This window comes from Arachis hypogaea, chromosome 6, assembly GCF_003086295.3.
Source record: "Arachis hypogaea cultivar Tifrunner chromosome 6, arahy.Tifrunner.gnm2.J5K5, whole genome shotgun sequence".
Taxonomy (NCBI): Eukaryota; Viridiplantae; Streptophyta; class Magnoliopsida; order Fabales; family Fabaceae; genus Arachis; species Arachis hypogaea.
In genome coordinates, this window is record NC_092041.1 from 60449703 (window position 1) to 60472519 (window position 22817).

The window sequence follows — 22817 nt, forward strand, 5'->3', positions numbered from 1 at the left end:
TCATGTATAGTAAAATGTCGACACAGACAAAAAAATTAAAAAAAAAAAACAGAAGAATAAAGAACAAGGAGATCAAGAACGGGTCATAGTGATGGCGGCCTTGTTCCTCTTGAAGATCCTATGAGTGCTTGAGCTCCTCAATGTCTCTTCCTTGTTTTTGTTTCCTCCCTCATGATTCTTTGATCTTCTCTAATTCATGGAGGATGAATGAGTGTTCTTTGATGCTCCACCCCCTTAGTTGTCCCATGTTGAACTCAATTCTCCTAGGGAGGTGTTCAATTGCTCCCAATAGTTTTGTGGAGGAAAGTGCATCCCTTGAGGAATCTCAGGGATCTCATGATGAGTGGGGTCTCTTGTGTGCTCCATCCTCTTCTTAGTGATGGGCTTGTCCTCATCAATGGGAATGTCTCCCTCTATGTCAACTCCACTGAATAACAGAGGTGACAAATGAGATGAGGAAAGGCTAACCTTGCCAAGGTAGAGGACTTGTCCGCCACTTTATAGAGTTCTTGGGCTATAACCTCATGAACTTCTATTTCTTCTCCAATCATGATGCTATGGATCATGATAGCCCGGTTCTATGGTAACTTCGGACCGGTTGCTAGTGGGAATGATTGAGCGTTGGATGAACTCCAACCATCCTCTAGCCACGGGCTTGAGGTCATGCCTTCTTAATTGAACCGGCTTCCCTCTTGAATTCTCTCTTCCATTGGGCGCCCTCTTCACATATGATCGTGAGGACTTGGTCCAACCTTTGATCAAAGTTGACCCTTCTAGTGTAAGGATGTTCATCTCCTTGCATCATAGGGCAAGTTGAACGCCACCCCTCACACTTCTGGACTAAAATCCAAGTATTTCCCTAAACCATAGTAAGATAATTCTTTGGATTCGGTTCACACTTTGGTCATGGTTCTTGGTGAATCCATGCATTGGCATAGAACTCTTGAACCATCAAGAATCCGACTTGTTTGAATGGGGTTGGTAAAACTTCCCAACCTCTTCTTCGGATCTCATGTCGAATCTCCGGATATTCACCCTTTTTGAGTGAAAAAGGGACCTCGGGATCACCTTCTTCAAGGCCACAACTTCATAGAAGTGGTCTTGATGCACCCTTGAGATGAATCTTTCCATCTCCCATGACTCGGAGGTGGAAGCTTTTGCCTTCCCTTTCCTCTTTCTAGAGGTTTCTCCGGCCTTGGATGCCATAAATGTTATGGAAAAACAAAAAGCAATGCTTTTACCACACCAAACTTAAAAGGTTTACTCGTCCTCGAGCAAAAGAAGAAAGAAGAGAGTAGAAGAAGAAGAAATGAGGAGAAAGGGAATGGCTTGTTATTCGCCAAAGGGGAGAGAAATGGTGTTTAGTGGTGTGAAAATGAAGGAGTGAAGGAGGGTATATATAGGAGAGGGAAGGTAGGGTTCGGCCATTGAGGGTGGGTTTGGGTGGGAAAGTGGTTTGAATTTGAATGGTGAGGTAGGTGGGGTTTTATGAAGGATGGATGTGAGTGGTGAAGAGAAAGATGGGATTTGATAGGTGAAGGGTTTTGGGGAAGAGGTGTTGAGGTGATTGGTGAATGGGTGAAGAAGAGAGAGAGTGGTAGGGTAGGTGGGGATCCTGTGGGGTCCACAGATCCTGAGGTGTCAAGGAAAAGTCATCCCTGCACCAAATGGCAAGCAAAATCACGTTTTGTGCCTTTCTGGCGTTAAACGCCGGGTTGTGCCCATTTCTGGCATTTAACGCTAGCTTCTTGCCCATTTCTGGCATTTAACGCCAGTCTGGTGCCCTTTCTGGCGTTAAACACCCCAGAATGGTGACAGACTGGGCGTTAAACGCCCAACAGCTAACCTCACTAGCGTTTAAACGCCAGTGGGTGCGTCTCCAGGGTGTGCTGTTTTTCTTCCTGTTTTTCATTCTGTTTTTGCTTTTTTCATTGATTTTGTGACTTCTCATGATCATCAACCTACAAAAAAGAGAAATAACAAAGGAAAATAGTTAATTATAAAACATTGGGTTGCCTCCAACAAGCGCTTCTTTAATGTCATTAGCTTGACAGAGGGACTCTCATGGAGCCTCAGAAATGCTCAGAGCTATGTTGGAACCTCCCAACACCAAACTTAGAGTTTGAATGTGGGGGTTCAACACCAAACTTAGAGTTTGGTTGTGGCCTCCCAACACCAAACTTAGAGTTTGACTGTGGGGGCTCTGTTTGGCTCTGTTTGAGAGAAGCTCTTCATGCTTCCTCTCCATGATGACAGAGGGATATCCTTGGCCTTAAACACTAAGGAGTCTTCATTCACTTGAATGATCAACTCTCCTCTATCAACATCAATCACAGCCTTTGCAGTGGCTAGGAAGGGCCTGCCAAGGATGATGGACTCATCCATGCACTTCCTAGTCTCTAGGACTATAAAATTAGTAGGGATGTAATGGTCTTCAACCTTAACCAGAACATCCTCTACAAGTCCATGGGCTTGTTTTCTTGAATTGTCTGCCATCTCTAGTGAGATTTTGCAGCTTGCACCTCAGAGATCCCTAACTTCTCCATTACAGAGAGGGGCATGAGGTTTACACTTGACCCTAAGTCACACAAGGCCTTCTTGAAGGTCATGGTGCCTATGGTACAAGGTATTGAAAACTTCCCAGGATCCTGTCTCTTTTGAGGCAGTTTCTGCCTAGACAAGTCATCTAGTTCTTTGGTGAGCAAAGGGGGTTCATCCTCCCAAGTCTCATTTCCAAATAACTTGTCATTTAGCTTCATGATTGCTCCAAGGTATTTAGCAACTTGCTCTTCAGTGACATACTCATCCTCTTCAGAGGAAGAATACTCATCAGAGCTCATGAATGGCAGAAGTAAGTCCAATGGAATCTCTATGGTCTCAGTTTGAGCCTCAGATTCCCATGGTTCCTCATTGGGGAACTCATTGGAGGCCATGGACGCCAGTGAGGCCTTCCTCAGTGGCGTTCACTGCCTCTTCTTCCTCCCAAATTCGGCCATGTTGATGCCTTGCACTCTCCTTTTGGATTTTCTTTTGTATTGCTTGGAAGAGTACTAGGAGAGCTCAGTAATTTTCTTGCTCAGCTGACCCACTTGTCCTTCCAAATTTCTAATGGAGGACCTTGTTTCAGTCATGAAACTTTGAGTGGTTTTGATTAGATCATAGACCATGGTTGCTAAGTCAGAGTATTCTGCTTAGAACTCTCTGTCTGTTGCTGAGAAGATGATGGAAAAGGCTTGCTATTGCTAAACCTGTTTCTTCCACATTATTGTTGTTGAAACGTTGTTGAGGTCTCTGTTGATCCTTCCATGAGAAATTTGGATGATTTCTCCATGAAGGATTATAGGTTTTCCATAGGGTTCTCCCATGTAATTCACCTCTTCCATTGAAGGGTTCTCAGGATCATAGGCTTCTTCCTCAGATGAAGCCTCCTTAGTACTGCTTGGTGCATTTTGCATTCCAGACAGACTTTGAGAAATCATATTGACTTGTTGAGTCAATATTTTATTCTGAGCCAATATGGCATTCAGAGTGTCAATCTCAAGAACTCCTTTCTTCTGACTAGTCCCATTGTTCACAGGATTTCTTTTAGAAGTGTACATGAATTGGTTATTTGCAACCATTTCAATCAGTTCTTGAGCTCAGTAGGCATCTTCTTCAGATGAAGAGATCCTCCTGCTGAGCTATCCAAAGACATCTTGGATAGTTCAGAGAGACCATCATAGAAAATACCTATGATGCTCCATTCAGAAAGCATATCAGAAGGACACTTTCTGATTAATTGTTTGTATCTTTCCCAAGCTTCATAGAGGGATTCTCCTTCCTTCTGTCTGAAGGTTTGGACTTCCACTCTAAGCTTACTCAATTTTTGAGGTGGAAAGAACTTTGCCAAGAAGGCATTGACTAGCTTTTCCCAAGAGTCCATGCTTTCTTTAGGTTGAGAATCCAACCATGTTCTAGCTCTGTCTCTTACAGCAAAAGGGAATAGCATAAGTCTGTAGACCTCAGGGTCAACCCCATTAGTCTTGACAGTATCACAGATTTGCAAGAATTTAGCTAAAAACTGATGAGGATCTTCCAGTGGAAGTCCATGGAACTTACAATTCTGTTGCATTAGAGAAACTAATTGAGGCTTAAGCTCAAAGTTGTTTGCTCCAATGGCAGGGATAGAGATGCTTCTCCCATAGAAATCGGAGTAGGTGCAGTAAAGTCACCCAGCACCTTCCTTGCATTGTTGGCATTGTTGTTTTCGGCTGCCATGTGTTCTTCTCCTTTGAAGAATTCGTCAGTCCTCTAAAGAGAGTTGTGCTTTGGCTTCTCTTAGCTTTCTCTTCAAGGTCCTTTCAGGTTCAGGATCAGCCTCAACAAGAATGCCTTTGTCTTTGCTCCTGCTCATATGAGAGAAAGAGAAAAGAAATGTGGAATCCTCTATGTCACAGTATAGAGGTTCCTTGAAGTGTCAGAGGAAAAGAAGAGTAGAAGACAGAAGTAGAAAATTCGAACTTATCAAAGAAGATGGAGTTCGAATTTGCATTAAGGAATAGTGTTAGTCCATAAATAGAAGATGTGAGAAGAAGGGAAGTGATTTCGAAAATTAAGTAGAAATTTTGAAAACATTTTTGAAAAACATTACTTAATTTTCGAAAATGAAAGTGGGAAAGAAGTAAAGTGATTTTGAAAAAGATTTTGAAATTAGAAATTAAAAAGATATGATTGAAAACTTATTTTGAAAAAGATGTGGTTAAGAAGATATGATTTGTTTAAAAAAAAGTGTGATTAAGAAGATATGATTTGAAAAACATTTTAAAAAGATTTGATTTTGAAAAAAAATTAAAAACTTGACTAACAGAAAAGATATGATTCAAACATTAACCTTTCTCACAGAAAGGCAACTATTTGAAATGTTGATCAATCATTAATTGATAGTAAGTGTTCCGGGGTTACCTGAAACGTGTAGCTCGGTCGTCTGGAGAGGCCGAGGTGGGGTTCAGGGACCGAGCTTGATATGTAGAGTGGTGGTGGTTGTACCTACAATGACACTCCGATGCTTAAGTTAGCATGGTCCAAGCAGATATATGTAGAATGTGGAATGAATGCCATACCTGGGTGCTCCAGTGTATTTATAGTAGTTGCCGTGATCTTCCCTGGACAAGATATTCTTATCTTATCTTATCTTTTGGGAGTTTTATCTCTATCTTTGTGGAACCGCCTTTTCTAGGCTTTTTCGGCCTTTAGGTTTTGGGCTGTGTTCCTTTTGATGGGCCTTCCTTGCTTTATTTGTCCGAGGTCCGACCTTTAGGCGTGAGCCTTAGGACGAGGTCGGACCTTTTATAAATTTGCGGAGTTGGAGGAGCTCGGTCAGGGTATGAACAGTGCCCCTGCCCGAGTTCGTCCTTTTTGGGAGGTCGAGCTCGGCATAGTAGTTTTTCAAAATTCAAAAATGGTCGTTCCTGCATTTATTGCATTTTACCGTTTTTTCTTGATTTCCGTTCGGGCCCTGTGAAGGCTTTATTTATTTGCCCCTTTCCTCCTTTTTCTGCGTTTTTGTTTTATCCTTTCCGAACACTGCTTCTTCTTTCTCTTTGCTCTGCTTCCCCGAATCTCTTCGTGTGTCTTTCTGGGTTCCTTCTGCGCCGTCGTTTCGTTCTCTTTGCTTCGGAGCTCGTCGTCTTCGTTTCTTTCTTCCAGGTTTGTTCCATGTTTCTCTTTCTTGTGCACATATGCTTCTGTTCTTTGTGTGGCTCTTGTTTGTTTCTTTTTCTTTATGCCTGGGTTGCCCCGAAAAGAGGCGCCGCCATTGCTTTGTTGTTTGTATATGGGGGGGGCTCTTTTTTGTTTCTCCGGTATTTTTTGTTCCGGGTTGCTGCGTTCTCTTCGTGGGGTTTTTGTTTCTTGTTTTGCTGAATGGGTTTTCGCTGTCTTCTTTATGTGATTTTTGCTTGCTGCTGTATTCTTCTTTGTAGGTAAAAATTTTATGTCTCGAAAGGTTCTTCAAGCGATGTCGACTAAGATTCCATGTGGTCTTGGTTGGGTAGACCCTCTTCCTCTAAGAGTCCCTTCTGTGGTAGATTCTGAGTATTTAGCTAGGTTCCGTAGGCACTGTAGTATATGTGAGAATAGGGAGTCTGAGAGGGATTACGAACTAGTGGCCCCGGAATCCGAGGAGAGAGTGTGCTTTCCGCCCTTAGATAGTTCTGAGAAGCTCTTCTTTTATGCTTATGATTGTTTTTTCTCTAAGCTGAGTGTCCGACTTCCCTTTACCGATCTGGAGTCCGAGGTGTTATGGTCTTGTAACCTTGCCCCTACGCAGCTCCATCCAAATTCTTGGGCGTTTTTAAAGCTGTTTCAACTTTTGTGTCAGTTTTTGGGCGTCTCTCCCTCTATTTCTCTTTTTTCCTATTTGTTTGTGTTGACGAAGCCGGGGTCGGATGGAGGGAAGGTATCTTGGGTCTCTTTTAGAGCTAACCAGGGGAGGAAGTTTTGTACCTTGTATGATGAGTCCTTTCATGATTTTAAGAACTTTTATTTCAAGGTCCGGGCTACTGGAGACGTCCGACCTTTCTTTCTAGACGAGAGTGGGGAGCCTTTTTTTCCTCTTTGTTGGCAGGAGAATGTAGTGTCTGCTAAGTATACCTTTGAGAGTCTAGATGAGGTGGAGCAGGCTTTTGTGGGTGTGGTGAGCAGTTTATGGGGTCGGGCACCTCACTTGGACACGAAGAAAATGTTGGGAGATCCAAGCCTTCTCCGTTCCGAGTTAGGTAGTTCCCGACCTCTCAGAGATTCATCTTTTTTAGTATTTTGGTTTTCCTTGTTTTGGTGGAATTTCTGTTGTGGTAATCCTTTTTCTTTTATTTCTGTAGAGATGTCTTCTCAGGCGGATTCCATGAAGTTCCTTCGTCGGACGAAGAAGTCTGTGGCTGCTCGAAATATCGAGGCTGGGGAGGCTTCTGCCCGATCTTCTCCGAAGAAGACTACTGTGGGTGTCACTACTCGGTCGAAGACTATTCCGACTCCCCCGTTCCGAGCTATAAATCAAGATCCTCCGACCTCTGGACCCGGTCACTCTTCCCCGCCTTCGTCCTCGGGTCTTCCTCCCAAGAAACAGAAGACCTCTCAAGAGCTTGCGGGTTTTAATGACAAGGATTTTGATGCTCTTGGTTGGATTGAACAGCATATTCTCCCTCAGACCTTTATTTCTACTGATGATGTGTCTATGGAGCATCATTTTCAGTATATGGCGCGGAGTTGTGTCCGGATGGCTAGTCTTCATGCCGCTATTGCCCGGGAGTTCAAGAAATTCCCCATTGGTGCGACCAGCTCCCGACTTGAGAAGGCTCAGTCTGAGTTCGAGAGGATTAGTGAACTGAAGGCTGCTAGGATTACTGAGCTGGAGGCGTCTTTGGAGAAGGAGAAGGCTAAAGCTACCGCGGCTGTGGCGGCAGCGAAAGCATATGAGGAGATGGCGAAGGCGGCGACGGAGAATTATACTCGGATATATGCCGAGCTTGTGGAGACAAAGGAGAGATTGCAATCCGCTCAGGATGAATTTTACGAGCTAGAAGGTCATGTGGCTAAGGGTATGGATGCTATGTTTGAAAATTTGAAGGCTCAGGTCCGGGTTCTTGCTCCTGACCTGGATCTGAGCTTATTTAGTACGGATAACGTTGTTGTGGAGGGAAAGATTGTTCCTGCTCCCAACGAGGATGAGGTTCCGGTGTCCGCCCCCAAAGTTCCGGTTGCGAACCCGACTTTACCTTTGGCCGGGGATGGATCTGGCGTGGAGGTTTTAAACCGAGATGATGGCGCTGTCAATGCTGTCCCGATTTCTATGTTTCCTCCGCAGCCTTCTGCCGATGTGGAGTCTGGAAAGGATCTTGATTCTCTGTAATCCTTTTATTTTTGGTTTTTTGCCCGGCTTGTGGGCTCTTTTTGGATGGTTTCGGTTTAATGCTTTGGACACCCTTTGCTATTAGCTACTTGTAGTAACTTTTTAGCTTTATTATGCAGTGTTTTGTTCGCGTTTTGACTCTTAGTTCCGCTTTTCATGCTTTTTAGTTGTTTTTTGGATAACAACCTTTTAGCTAGCGCTTTTTTGAAACTTTGTTTTGCCCTTCCCTTTGATTTCGTTTTTTCGCTTGTACTTTTTAGTTGTTTTTGTATAGCAACTTTTTAGTAAGCGTTTTCGAAATCTTTGCTTTCGCCATTTTAAGGCTTCTTTCTTGGATCCGGGCTTTTTCTCGGACCTCGGGCGTTCGAGTACCTCCCTTTGTTGGGTCCGACCTTGTTGTTGGTCGGCCTTTTAAGTTATTTTTGTAATCTCTTTTTATTTGGCTTTTTGAGCCTTTTCAGAGTTGCTTTATAACTTCTCACATTAATTTGAACCTCGTCGCTTTATCTTTGCCGACCTTGTGTGGTCTCTTGGCAAATGATTTTTTGCGTTTTGCCGAGCATAAATTAATGCGCCTTGGGGGGTACTTTCTAGGATTTGTTTCATCATGAGGAAGAAGAAAAGAAAATAGAAAAATTTGATTAGTATTAAAAAAGAAAGAATATTTACAGAGTGTTTACCCTTGACTAGGTCGGGTGCCTTACTTGACCGGGTGTCTCATTAAAAAACCCTTGTCGGGAAAAAGAGTACACCTCGGGTTAAGTTTTTCTAGCTGTAGTACCATCTTAGATTACAGGCGTGCCAGGCCCTGGGCAGCTCATTGCCTTCTAGGTCGGATATTTTGTAATAGCCTGTTCCTAAGACTTCTGTTACCTTGTAGGGTCCTTTCCAATTTGCAGCTAGCTTTCCTTCTCCCGACTTTTGTGTTCCGATGTCATTTCGGATTAGAATTAGGTCGTGAATGGAGAAGCTTCGCTTTATTACTTTCTGATTGTATCTGAGGGCCGTTCGCCGTTTTAAGGCTTCTTCTCGGATCCGGGCTCTTTCTCGGACCTCGGGGAGGAGGTCGAGTTCTTCCTTTTGTGCCTGCGGGTTACCTTCTTCGTTGTAGAAGATGACTCTGGGTGACCCTTCATCTATTTCGATAGGAATCATTGCCTCCATCCCGTAAGCTAGTCGGAATGGCGATTCTCCCGTTGTAGAGTGTGGGGTTGTCCGATATGCCCATAGTACCTGGGGGAGCTCCTCGGCCCATGCCCCTTTGGCCTCTTGGAGTCTTCGTTTTAACCCTGCCAAGATGACTTTATTTGCGGCCTCTGCTTGTCCATTGGCTTGTGGGTGCTCGACTGAGGTGAATTGCTGTTTGATTTTTAGTTCGGCCACCAAGTTCTGAAAACTTGTGTCCGTGAACTGTGTTCCATTGTCCGTTGTGATGGAGTAGGGGACTCCGAACCTTGTGACAATGTTTTTATATAGGAATTTGCGGCTTTTCTGAGCCGTAATGGTGGCTAATGGTTCAGCTTCGATCCACTTTGTGAAGTAGTCGACCCCTACTATGAGGTATTTGACTTGCCCTAGTCCTTGGGGGAACGGGCCGAGTAGGTCAAGTCCCCATTTTGCGAAGGGCCATGGTGCGGTGATGCTGATAAGGTTTTCTGGTGGTGCCTTGTGGAAATTGGCGTGTTTTTGGCAGGGGGGCATATTTTCACAAATTCCGTTGCGTCTTTCTGTAAGGTCGGCCAGTAGAACCCGGCTCGGACTACTTTTTTGGATAATGCCCGAGCTCCGAGATGGTTCCCACACATGCCTCCGTGGACTTCTTCGAGGACGTTCTTTGTTTCTGAGGTCGGGACGCACCTAAGGAGGGGATTTGAGAATCCTCTTCTGTATAATACGTCGTGAATTAGTGTATAATTCTGGGCGTCTTTTGTGAGTCTTTTAGCTTCCTTTCTTTCGGCGGGAAGAGTTCCCGACTTCAGGTAGTTGAGTATGGGGGTCATCCATCCTTGCTGTTGGTTGGATATATTTAGCGTTTCTTCCTCTCTTAGCACGGAGGGGGTTTGTAAGGTTTCCTGAAGGAGACTTCTGTTGTTGCCTCCGGGCTTGGTGCTGGCGAGCTTTGAGAGGGCGTCTGCCCGGGCGTTTTGTTCCCGAGGTATGTGCTGAATCTGTATCTCTGAAAAGTGGCGTAGTTGCGCCTGTGTTTGGTCCAGGTATTTTTTTCATGGTGGGGTCTTTGGCCTGGTAGCTTCCATTTACTTGTGATGTGACGACCTGGGAGTCGCTGAAGATCGTGATTTTCTGGGCTCCGACCTCTTCGGCCAGCTTTAGACCTGCTAGTAGGGCCTCGTATTCGGCTTGATTGTTCGAAGCCTGGAACTCGAATTTTAGGGATAGTTCTATCCGCGTTCCTTGGTCGCTTTCGAGTATAACCCCGGCTCCGCTTCCAGTTTTATTTGAGGACCCGTCGACATACAGGTTCCATGAGAGTGGGGTTCCAGGGGTCTCAGTGTATTCTGCGATGAAGTCGGCTAGATACTGAGACTTTATGGCAGTCCGGGTTTCATAGTGGAGGTCGAACTCGGACAGCTCCACCGCCCATTGCAGTATTCGTCCTGCCAGGTCTATTTTTTGGAGGATGTGTCTCATGGGTTGGTTTGTCCGGACTTTGATGGTGTGGGTTTGAAAGTAGGGACGGAGCCTCCGAGCTGTGAACACTAGGGCGTAGGCGAATTTTTCTATCTTCTGATAGTTTAATTCGGCTCCTTGTAGTGCCTTGCTTACAAAGTATATGGGGCGTTGTCCTTGGTCATTTTCTCGTATTAATGCTGAAGCGACTGCTCGATGTCCAACCGAGAGGTATAGTACGAGCTCTTCTCCTTTTAAAGGTCGGGTAAGGATTGGTGGCTGTCCGAGGAATTCCTTGAATTCTTGAAAGGCTTTTTCGCACTCCCGGGTCCATGAGAAGGGCTTCCCTTTCTTTAGGAGTGAGTAGAGAGGTAGTGACTTTATTGCTGATCCTGCCAAGAATCTTGATAGGGCGGCTAGCCTTCCATTTAGTTGTTGTACTTCTTTGACACACGTCGGGCTCTTCATATTGAGTATCGCTTGGCATTTGTCCGGGTTTGCTTCGATGCCCCTTTGAGTCAGCATGAAGCCTAAGAATTTTCCGGCCTCTGCGGCGAAGGTGCACTTTGTCGGGTTAAGTCTTATGTTGTGTTTTCTGAGGGTACCGAAGATACTGGTGAGGTCGGTCAACAAGTTTATGTCTTCTTGTGTCTTTACCAGCATGTCGTCGATATACACCTCCAGCTGTAATCCGATGTGCTCGGAGAACACTTTGTTCATTAGCCTCTGGTAGGTTGCCCCTGCGTTCTTCAGCCCGAAGGGCATCACTACGTAGCAGTAGTTTGCCCTTGGGGTTATGAACGAGGTCTTTTCTTGGTCGGGTCCGTACATCGGGATCTGATTGTATCCCGAGTATGCGTCCATGAAGGAGAGATATCTATAGCCTGAGGCTGCGTCTACTAAGGCGTCGATGTTTGGTAGTGGATATGGGTCTTTAGGGCAGGCTTTGTTGAGATCCGCGTAATCGACGCACATCCTCCATTTTCCATTGGGTTTTTTCACTAGGACCACGTTTGCGAGCCATAGGGGGTATTTTACTTCCCTAATGAACCCTGCATCTAGCAGTGCTTGTACTTGTTCTTCTATTGCTTGCACGCGCTCGGGTCCGAGCTTTCGGCGTCTTTGTTGGACAGGTCGGGATTCCGGGTAAACTGATAGCTTATGGCACATCAGGTCGGGGCTTATGCCTGGCATGTCGGAGGCTTTCCAGGCGAAGAGGTCGGAATTCTCCCTTAAGAGGGTTATGAGTTCCTCCTTTAGGCCCGCTTCGAGGTTTGTTCCTATGTTTGTTATTTTTTCAGGTGTGTTCCCAATCTGGACTCTTTCGGTTTCTCCCTCTGGTTGTGGCCGAAGATCTTCTCGGGATTGAACTCGTCCGAGTTCTATTGTGTTGACCTCTTTCCCTTTTAGGCTCAGGCTTTCGTTGTAACATCGCCGCGCTAGTTTTTGGTCGCCTTTTAGGGTAGCGATTCCTTTTGCGGTAGGGAACTTCATACAGAGGTGTGGGGTCGAGACTATAGCTGCCAGTCTGTTCAGGGTTGGTCGCCCAATGAGGGCATTATATGCTGAAGCGACGTCGACTATAATGTAGTCGATGCTTAATGTTTTAGATTGCTCGCCTCTTCCAAAGGTAGTGTGTAGCGAGATGTATCCTAAGGGATGGATCGGGGTATCCCCTAGCCCAAACAGGTCGGTGGGATAAGCTTTTAGTTCTTTTTCTTCAAGTCCGAGCTTGTCGAAGGCCGTTTTGAACAGAATATCTGCTGAGCTTCCCTGGTCAATCAGGGTTCGATGTAAGTTGGCGTTTGCTAGGATAATGGTGATTACCATTGGATCGTCGTGCCCGGGTATTATCCCTTGAGCATCTTCTCGGGTAAATGAGATAGTAGGCAATTCGGGCAGGGGACTGTCTTCTCGGATGTGATAGACTTCTTTGAGGTGTCTTTTTCGCGAGGATCTGGATGCTCCTCCGCCTGCAAAACCTCCATTTATCATGTGAACGTGCCTTTCAGGGGTTCGCGGGATTTGTTCGGCCCGATCTTCGTTATCTCCTCGCCTCCTCTTCCTGGTCTCTTCTCCTTTCTCTGCTATGTATCTGTCGAGTTTTCCTTCTCTGGCTAGCTTTTCTATAACATTTTTTAGGTCGTAGCAGTCGTTAGTAGAATGACCGTAGAGCTTGTGATATTCACAGTATTCAGACCGATCTCTCCCCGCTCTCTTGTGTTTTAGCGGTCGGGGCGGTGGGATCTTTTCGGTGTGGCATACTTCTCTGTAGATGTCTACTAGGGAGACTCGGAGAGGGGTGTAGTTGTGGTACTTTCGTGGCTTGTCCGAGTTGGGTTCTTCTTTCTTCTTCTGTTCCCGATCTCGATCTCGGAGTGGGTAGGTTGATTCCTTCCTAGAAGAGTCTCTTAGCTGGGAGGTTTCCTCCATGTTGATATATTTTTCTGCCCGCTCCTGCACCTCGTATAGGGAGGTCGGGTATCGTTTGGATAGGGATTGGCTAAACGGTCCCTCTTTTAGGCCGTTTGCTAGTCCCATGATGGCTGCTTCAGTGGGCAAGTGTTGTATGTCCAGGCAGGCTTTGTTGAATCGCTCCATGTATTCTCGGAGAGTTTCTTGGTTACCTTGCTTGATCCCGAGTAGACTGGGGGCATGTTTTGTCTTGTCCTTTTGAATAGAGAACCTTGTTAAGAATTTTTTGGTTAGGTCTTCGAAGCTGGTGATTGATCTTGGTGGCAGGTTGTCGAACCACTTCATGGCTGACTTGGTGAGAGTGGTGGGGAAGGCTTTGCACCGAGTCGCGTCGGAGGCGTCGACTAGGTACATTCTGCTTCTGAAGTTGCTGAGGTGGTGACTTGGGTCGGTGGTGCCGTCGTAGAGATCCATATCGGGTGGTTTGAAGTTTCGCGGTACCTTCTCCTTCATGATCTCTTGCGTGAAGGGATCATGGTTGCCTTCGGGGGTGGTGCCGCGTTCTGTCCGGTCTTTCAGGTTGGCCTCTATTTTCCGCAGTTTTTCTTCTAATTCTCTACGCTTTCGAGTCTCCCTTCTCAGATCTTGTTCAGTTTCTTTCTGCTTCTTTATGTCCTCTTCGAGTTGTTTCAGTCGGTTTTGTTGTGCCCGGACTGCTTCTAGAATTTCCGAGCTCTTCTCTCTTTCGGAAATTTGTGGATCTTTGTTTGGGAGTGATGTCTTTGGGCGATTCTGTTTGTTTCCTCCTGGAGTGCGTGGTGATAGAGGGCTGTCCGGTCGTTCTCCGGTGTCAATTTCGTCCTCTTGTTCAGATGCAGCGCGGTCATTGTTGTGAGGGTCGTCCGCCATGGTAGAGGGATGACTTCCAGGTCCCCGGCAACGGCGCCAATGTTCCGGGGGTTACCTGAAACGTGTAGCTCGGTCGTCTGGAGAGGCCCGAGGTGGGGGTTCAGGGACCCGAGCTTGATATGTAGAGTGGTTGGTGGTTGTACCTGCAATGACACTCCGATGCTTAAGTTAGCATGGGTCCAAGCAGATATATGTAGAATGTGGAATGAATGCCATACCTGGGTGCTCCAGTGTATTTATAGTAGTTGGCCGTGATCTTCCCTGGACAAGATATTCTTATCTTATCTTATCTTTTGGGAGTTTTATCTCTATCTTTGTGGAACCGCCTTTTCTAGGCTTTTTCGGCCTTTAGGTTTTGGGCTGTGTTCCTTTTGATGGGCCTTCCTTGCTTTATTTGTCCGAGGTCCGACCTTTAGGCGTGAGCCTTAGGACGAGGTCGGACCTTTTATAAATTTGCCGAGTTGGAGGAGCTCGGTCAGGGTATGAACAGTAAGTATCTTTGAAAATAGAAAGAAATTGATTTTGAAAAAGATTTGATTGAAAAGATATGGTTTGAAAAGGATTTGATTTTGAAAAACTTTGAAAACTGAAAAAAAATTGCATTGAAAAACAGAATCTTCCCCCTTGTGCCATCCTGGCGTTAAACGCCCAGAATGGTGCACATTCTGGCGTTTAACGCCCAAAACTATACCTTTTTGGGCGTTAAACGCCCAACCAGGTACCCTGGCTGGCGTTTAAACGCCAGTCTGTCCTTCTTCACTAGGCGTTTTGAACGCCCAACTTTTTCTGTATAATTCCTCTGCTGTATGTTCTGAATCTTCAATTCTCTGTATCATTGACTTGAGAAGACACAAATTAAAAATATTTTTGGATTTTTAATAATAAGAACAAATCAAAATGCAACAAGAATCAAATAACAATGCATGCAAGACACCAAACTTAGCAGTTTGTATACTAACAGAATGAAAATGCATATGAGACACATAAACACTCAAGTCAAGAGAATTCAAAGATCAAATTAAGAAATCATCAAGAATTACTTGAAGATCCTTAAGACACATGAATGAATGCATGCAATTGACACCAAACTTAAAATGATACTCTAGACTCAAACAAGAAATATTTTTGGATTTTATGATTTTTTGATTTTTTTGTGTTTTTCGAAAATTAAGTGGAAAAAGATATCAAAATTCTTAATGAGAATTCCAGGAATCAGTGCAATGCTAGTCTAAGACTCCGGTCCAGGAATTAGACATGGCTTCACAGCCAGCCAAGCTTTCAAAGAAAGCTTCGGTCCAAAACACTAGACATGGCCAATGGCCAGCCAAGCCTTAGCAAATCACTGCTGCAAAAGCAAGATTGATAAGAATCAACAAGCTCTTATGATGATAAGTTGAAACCTCGGTCCAATGAGATTAGACATGGCTTCTCAGCCAGCCAGACTTCAACAAATCATCATGAAACTCTAGAATTCATCTTCAAGAATTTCGAAAAAAATAAATACCTAATCTAAGCAACAAGATGAACCGTCAGTTGTCCAAACTGAACAATCCCCGGCAACGGCGCCAAAAACATGGTGCGCGAAATTGTGAACAATACTTTTCACAACTCTCATAATCCCCGGTCATGAACCCCAAAAACTTGGTGTTCAATACCATGGCATTACACAACTTCGCACAACTAACCAGCAAGTGCACTGGGTCGTCCAAGTAATAAACCTTACGCGAGTAAGGGTCGATCCCACGGAGATTGTTAGTATGAAGCAAGCTATGGTCATCTTGTAAATCTTAGTCAGGCAAACTCAAATGGATATGGTGATGAACAAAAATAAACATAAAGGTAAAGATAGAGATACTTATGTAATTCATTGGTAGGAACTTCAGATAAGCGCATGAAGATGCCTTCCCTTCCGTCTCTCTGCTTTCCTACTGTCTTCATCCAATCCTTCTTACTCCTTTCCATGGCAAGCTTATGCAAGGGTTTCACCGTTGTCAATGGCTACCTCCCATCCTCTCAGTGAAAACGTTTGCCTATGCTCTGTCACAGCATGGGGTAATCAGCTGTCGGTTCTCAGTCAGGCCGGAATAGAATCTATCGATTCTTTTGCGTCTGTCACTAACGCCCCGCCTGCTAGGAGTTTGAAGCACGTCACAGTCATTCAATCATTGAATCCTACTCAGAATACCACAGACAAGGTTAGACCTTCCGGATTCTCTTGAATGCCGCCATCAGTTCTCGCCTATACCACGAAGACTCTGATCTCACGGAATGGTTGGCTCGGTTGTCAGGCGATCAACCATGCATCGTGCAATCAGGAATCCAAGAGATATTCACCCAATCGAAGATAGAACGGAGGTGGTTGTCAGTCACACGTTCATAGGTGAGAATGATGATGAGTGTCACGGATCATCACATTCATCAAGTTGAAGAACAAGTGATATCTTAGAACAAGAACAAGCGGAATTGAATGGAAGAACAATAGTAATTGCATTAATACTCGAGGTACAGCAGAGCTCCACACCTTAATCTACGGTGTATAGAAGCTCCACCGTTGAAAATACATAAGAACAAGGTCTAGGCATGGCCGTGAGGCCAGCCTCTCAATGATCTAAGAACTAGATGTCCAAAGATGATCAAAGGATCAAAAATAATCCAAAGATGAAAATACAATAGTGAAAGGTCCTATATATAGAAAACTAGTAGCCTAGGGTGTACAGAGATGAGTAAATGACATAAAAATCCACTTCCGGGCCCACTTGGTGTGTGCTTGGGCTGAGCAATGAAGCATTTTCGTGTAGAGACTCTTCTTGGAGTTAAACGCCAGCTTTAGTGCCAGTTTGGGCGTTTAACTCCCATTTGGATGCCAGTTCCAGCGTTTAACGCTGGGATTTCTGAGGGTGACTTTGAACGCCGGTTTGGGCCATCAAATCTTGGGCAAAGTATGGACTATCATATATTGCTGGAAAGCCCAGGATGTCTACTTTCCAACGCCGTTGAGAGCGCGCCAATTGGGCTTCTGTTGCTCCAGAAAATCCACTTCGAGTGCAGGGAGGTCAGAATCCAACAGCATCTGCAGTCTTTTTTAGTCTCTGAATCAGATTTTTGCTCAGGTCCCTCAATTTCAGCCAGAAAATACCTGAAATCACAGAAAAACACACAAACTCATAGTAAAGTCCAGAAAAGTGAATTTTAACTAAAAACTAATAAAAATATACTAAAAACTAACTAGATCATACTAAAAACATACTAAAAACAATGCCAAAAAGCGTACAAATTATCCGCTCATCAATGATATAACAGAGGTGTTCCCTTTACTGATCTTCCGGAGAATTCCGTGCCTTTAGAAAAAATCTCGCGTACTCGAAAATTAGGGTTGTTACATTCCCTTTTTTTCATGAAAGAAATAAATTGAAGCAGAAAAGGAGAAAGAGAGAGAGGCGGAGATCTGCGGCAGAGGAGAGGGAGGCGTTTCCGCTGTCAAGCCTTATTCGCCGCCGTCCTTGGAGACGCACGATAAGAGAGCGCACGCGCAGGGGGGATTGGGGGGAAAACAGCATTGCTGTCTCCGCTGTTAGAGCTGCCACGATGAAGACGAACGGGCATTTCTTCACGCGTCACCGACAAGCGCGAAGGGGAGGAGCTCTGTCTGCGCCACTGCCATTTGAGGGGCTGCGCTTCATCGCCATTGAGCTGCTCTGCTTCACCGTGGCTGAGCTTCTATCATTGCCGTCGCGGAGGAGGAAGCTCGAGGAGAGAGAGAGAGATCGGCGGAGGAAGGGTTATGTTCGCGTGACCGTGCCTTCCTGCCTCAGATCCGTCCGCTGACGTCGCCGAATAGAGGAGATCGGTCACCACGAGGAACTGCCGCCGTCCTTGCTCGCCGCCTAGGTGTTGCTGTGAGTGAGGCAAAAGTGATCAGGGACCGAGTTGTGATTGCTGTTGACTTCGGGTTGAGCTAAAAGGTTTCGTTAACGCGTTTTGGGTTATGGTTTTGAAGAGTCGAGGTAGGGGCCTTTTGTACAAACTGATTTATTTTGAATTGAAAATCGTTATAAATAGATATGTTGTGCGAAATATATTTCTGGTGGTTTTGTGAGTCTTATGAATTGTCTGATTTCATCTTGAATGAATATGGTTGCCTATTTTGATTGAAACAATGTCTGATTTTGATAAATTGGAGATTTATAGATTGGTTGATTTGAATGGTTTTTGATAATCTGAAAGTTGAGTTTTTGTTTTATTGGAAACTGATTTGGTCTTGAACATGTTGGAAAGAGTTGATGATTGGTTTTGTTGGGACTCGGAAAGGGTGGCAAAGTCCAAGTTTTAGGGGAGATGCTGCTGAAATTTCTATAAAATCCGAGATTTTAATTAAAAATGAATTTTTAAAAAGAGAATGAATTAGGCCTTGAATTGAATTACGAATATATGAAATATGTTTGACTCTTTTATTAAGAAAATCTTTATATTTTGAATGCAAACTATTTTTGAAAAGGATTAGGTTTTAAAGTCAATTTAAAGATGAAAGTAATTATGTTTTGGAAGTTGATTAAATAAGCAAATTTGAAAGAGTTTTAATGGATTAAAAAGGAACTTGGATTTGGATTAACTAATTTCACTTTATGAGGTTTTAGGAAAAGTTTGAAGTATTTTAGGAAACTTTGACTTAGTGAAACTGATACAATTCCCGAGCTCTTGGAAACAGATTTAAGAATGAAACTGAAATTGGCTTTCGGTATAAATGACTTGGTTCTGGTTTAAGTAAGTTGGTTTTGAAATTGGTTCGGACTATTTGGATACATGACTTGATTTTGGTTAAAATCCTATTCTTTTTCATTTCAAATCAAGAAATTAAGGTTTCAAAGGTTTTCAATGAATTTAATAAAATGAGTTAGGTTATTCTCCCCTGAAGTCTTGAGGCTCTGCTGAGGAATTTATGACCAAATCCTAATTTAGAAATGAATGATTTTGAGTCTTTCAAAATAGATTTTGAATTTGCCATGGTTTTCAGATTGTTTGGAAGTTTTGGAAAGATGTGAAAAGCGGCTCCATTTTGACAAGTGATTCTTGGCAAGATGTGAATTGAATACTGATGAGTGAATAATTTATATGCTTTTTGGCATTATTTTTACATAGTTTTTAGTATGATTTAGTTAGTTTTTAGTATATTTTTATAGTTTCTAAGCAAAATTCACATTTCTGGACATTACTATGAGTTTATGTATTTTTCTATGATTTCAGGTATTTTCTGGCTAAAATTGAGGGACCTGAGAAAAAATCTGATTCAGAGGCTGACAAAGGACTACAGATGCTATTGGATTCTAACCTCCCTGCACTTGAAATTGAATTTTTGGAGCTACAGAAGCCCAAATGGCGCGCTCTCAACTGCGTTGGAAAGTAGACATCTAGGGTTTTCCAGCAATAGATAATAGTCCATACTTTGCCCGAGTTTAAACAACGTAAACTGGCATTTAACGCTAGCTTTCTGCCCTATTCTGGTGTTAAACGCCAGAAACAAGTTGCAAAGCAGAGTTAAACACTAGAAACAAGTTTCAAACTGGCGTTTAACTCCAAGGAAGACCTCTACTCGTGAAAGCTTCAATGCTCAGCCCAAGCACACACCAAGTGGGTCCGGAAGTGGATTTCTGCGTCATTTACCTATTTCTGTAACCCTAGTAACTAGTTTAGTATAAATAGAAATTTTTACTAGTGTATTAGATGTCTTTGACCAAATCTTTGATCAGTTTTATGCTATCTTAGACTTTTATGGGGGCTGGCCATTTGGCCATGCCTAGACCTTGTTCTTATGTATTTTCAACGGTGGAGTTTCTACACACCATAGATTAAACTGTGGAGCTCTGCTGTTCCTCGAGTATTAATGCAAAGTACTACTATTTTCTATCACAATTCATGCTTATTCTTATTCTAAGATATCCATTCTTACACAAGAACATGACGAATGTGATGATTATGTGACACTCATCACCATTCTCACTTATGAACGCGTGATTGACAACCACTTCTGTTCTACGTGAAGAAAAGCTTGAATGTATATCTCTTGGATTTCTAATAAACGATTCACGTCCTCTTCCCTCTGACAATGGGGCATCTGAATCCGAGATTAGAGTCTCCGTGGTATAAGCTAGAATCCATTGGCAGCATTCTTGAGATCAGGAAAGTCTAAACCTTGTCTGTGGTATTCCGAGTATGATCTGGGATAGGATGACTGTGACGAGCTTCAAACTTGCGATTGTAGGGCATGGTGACAGACGCAAAAGGAGAGTAAATCCTATTCCTACACAATCAAGAACCAACAGCTGATTAGCCATATGATATCTGTGCATGGTATTTTTCTTCTGAGACGAGCAATCCGACAGTTGATTAGCCGTACAAAAACTGTAGAGGACCATTTTCACTGAGAGGACGAGAAGTAGCCATTGACAATGGTGACACCCAACATACAGCTTGCCATAGAAAGGAGTATGAAGGATTGGATGAAGGCAATAGGAAAGTAGAGATTCAGAAGGAACAACGCATCTCCATACGCTTATCTGAAATTCCCACCAATGAATTACATAAGTATCTCTATCTTTATTTTATGTTTTATTTATATTTAAATTATTAAAACTCCATAACCATTTTAATCCACCTGACGAGATTTACAAGGTGACCAAAGCTTGCTTCAAGCCGACAATCTCCGTGGGATCGACCCTTACTCACGTAAGGTTTATTACTTGGACGACCCAGTGCACTTGTTGGTTAGTTGTGCAATGTTGTGAAAAAGAATTGAGATTACAATTGTGCATACCAAGTTGTTGGTGCCATTGTGTATCATAATTTCGTGCACCAAATACGTTGTTATATTTAAGTATATGGGCCAAGAATGATTTTGAAGAAAGATATTGAGCCTGATTGATGGGTTGGAAATGTTCTTCTGAAAAAGCACTGAATTACTGTTTTATATTGAGATTGTGAAACGCTATGCGCTCGGCAGGGGCCGAGGTTGGATCCCGCCTATCGAGGTAGCAGCGGCGGCGTAAGGGCGGTGGTTCGTCCTGCTTGCGCTTAGATGTGAGGTTGGTGGCAATAGATCCTGCTCACATTCTTTCAGATCATCAGAGCGTACAGGCGCAAAACCTTAGATAGTGATCCGAGAACTATATCTCGGGGGTTCCCACACCATGATTCCAAAGGGCAACTTCTCCATGGAGATGTGTCGAGTTGGCAGTTGAACCGACAATGTGATATCACAGCCAGTAGGGCAGGCATTCATCATTTGCATTTATGTGACATTGCTTGTGTGTGCATATTATAATTGGTTTGCCTATTTGAATACTTAGGCTAATTTCTAATTGCTATAATTGTTGTAATTGCTATTGATTGTGTTTGAACTACATTATTTGTGATTGTGTTTGATTGCTTGGTTTGTGATGAATTGGTTGATGACTGAGTTGTTTGGGCCGAGGGGCTGGATAGGTTTGAGGCCATGGTTGGTATATTGAGTTCTAGTTTTTTATAAAGTATCTGACCGATTCAGCATAGACTTAATGAACCTATGCTTGGAATGGGATGGTCATTTATACCGCGTAGGTAACTGCTTTCATGGTTGTGGTCTAGAAAAGTATGAAAAATCAAACTCTTACAGCATAGACTTCATCGAATCTATGTTTGGAACATGTTAGTCACTCATACGGTCTAGGAAAAACTTTTCAGATTTTACAAGAAAGGAAACAGGTTTTGTTTAAATTCTTTGAGAAATTTACCAAGTCTTCAAAAAGGAGTTTCTTCTGGATTTCGAATGTGTTCTCAAGGTTGTGGAAAAACTCATAAGACGAGCAATGATCACTGTACTCTAAGAATAAGTTTATTTTTTGTATCTTGTTATAGCAATTTCTGTAATTCTATAGTGAGAACAAGCGAGGACGACGTTCTCACTCCCCTACAGGTTATTCCTTTTCAGGATATGAGCGACAAAGCTTCAGAAGAGTTATTATATTCCTTTCTCTGTTTATTCATTATTTTTGTATTATCTTAGCTTTTATTTTTCCTCGTCTTTATCTTTATTAAGTTTCTAAGAGGGATAGGTAATTACAATATGTATGTTTGTAAACTAGTGTTAGGAAGGGTTGCGCGGTTTTAAGTTTTAAACTGGCTCATATTTTAGTATTACATATTAAATATTAGTAGAGTCCTCGTAATACTCGAGCTATCAGAGTAGCGTAGCCGGAAGCGTGAGCTGTGATAGTTAGGGTGTTACAAGAAGTCCCCAACGAAGTCGTGGATTAGCCGTCTAAGAGATGTATAATCAAACTTGTGGTTCAGTACCATCCCGTCAAGGACTCGCAAGGACCCATGTAGAATAGGGAAGAATTCGAATAAAAGGGAAGATGAATTCGAAATTAGGAAGTAAAAATAGAAACTAGAATTAAGATATTTTTTATTTTATTTAATAATTAAAATCGAAAATAAGAAACAAATTAAGAATTAAGACAACTAATTAATTTAAAAGATTTGAAAAATAAATGAGTAATTTTCGAAAAAGACGAGAGACAGAGAAAGGGAGGAGAAGAAGAAGAAGAAGAAGAAGAAGAAGAAGAAGAAGAAGAAGAAGAAGAAGAAGAAGAAGAAGATGATGATGATGAAGAAAAAGAAGAAGAAGAAGTTTTCAAAAATTAAAAGAAAGAGAGAAAAACAAGTTAGGAAGTTTTGAAAAAGAAGAGAGACAAAAATTAAGAATGATTTGAAAATAGAATGAGATAGAAGATTAGAAAAAGATTTGATTTTGAAAAGATTTGATTTTAAAATTTGAAATTTAAAATTTGGATAGAAAAAGTCAACAAGATAAGATAAAGATTTGAAAATCAAAATTGAAAAGATTTGAAAACGATTTGATTTTGAAAGATTTTTTTTGAATTTAAATTTTGAAAAACATTTAAATTTAAAATTAAAATTGAAACAAGACAAAAATTTGAAAAAGTTT

The 22817-nt window shown here is 42.9% G+C and overlaps 1 non-coding gene across 1 annotated transcript; it reads left to right on the top strand.

Annotated features, from left to right (window-relative positions):
• The first annotated feature begins 3748 nt into the window (after positions 1-3748).
• On the top strand, positions 3749-3856 carry LOC112699843 (small nucleolar RNA R71). The gene has a single exon (XR_003152780.1). It is a non-coding gene; the product is annotated as a small nucleolar RNA R71 (small nucleolar RNA).
• The last annotated feature ends 18961 nt before the right edge of the window (positions 3857-22817 follow it).